The sequence below is a fragment of the Octopus bimaculoides genome, chromosome 14 (genome assembly GCF_001194135.2).
Source record: "Octopus bimaculoides isolate UCB-OBI-ISO-001 chromosome 14, ASM119413v2, whole genome shotgun sequence".
In the NCBI taxonomy this organism is placed as follows: domain Eukaryota; kingdom Metazoa; phylum Mollusca; class Cephalopoda; order Octopoda; family Octopodidae; genus Octopus; species Octopus bimaculoides.
The window spans coordinates 1,135,876-1,136,489 of NC_068994.1; the positions used below are offsets into that span (position 1 = coordinate 1,135,876).

Below are 614 nucleotides of genomic sequence, written 5' to 3' on the forward strand. Positions count from 1 at the left end.
TATATATATGTGTACATATATGTATGTATGTGTATATATATACATACATAGTTATATACACACATTTATATATACACACATATATATGTGTGTGTGTATGTATGCAGGCACAGAAACACACACACACACACACACACATAAATATACAGGAAGGGTAGCTGGCAGTAGAAAATCTGCCTCAACAAATTCTGTCTGACCCATGCAAGCATAGAAAAGTGGACATTAGCTGATGATGATAATGACAATGATGATAGTGATGATAATGATGGTGGTGGTGATGATGTATACATATTTGTATGCATACATGCATACATACATATATATATGTGTATATATATATATATGTAAATATATTTATATACGCATGCCTATATAATATGTATATAAATACAGATGCACATATATGTGTGTGTGTGTGTGTCTGTGAGTGTATCCTGGAAGAGAAAGAACAATTCCCTTGGGCCCCTTCAGGGCATCTGCATCAGCTGTGAGGAAGTTTTCCTCAGACTGGAGACCTTCTGAACTTTACTGACAGTACCAGGGTGGGGAAGTGGAAGTGGTGGAGTTGGAGTTAAATTAAGGCAGCCACTCACAAGATATATATTATATATATA

General features: G+C 35.2%; 1 protein-coding gene across 1 annotated transcript in view; it reads right to left on the reverse strand.

Moving 5' to 3' along the window:
• Positions 1-614, reverse strand: part of LOC106872614 (protocadherin beta-15) — a 53,739-nt gene that overhangs the window by 51,795 nt on the left and 1,330 nt on the right. The window lies entirely within an intron of this gene.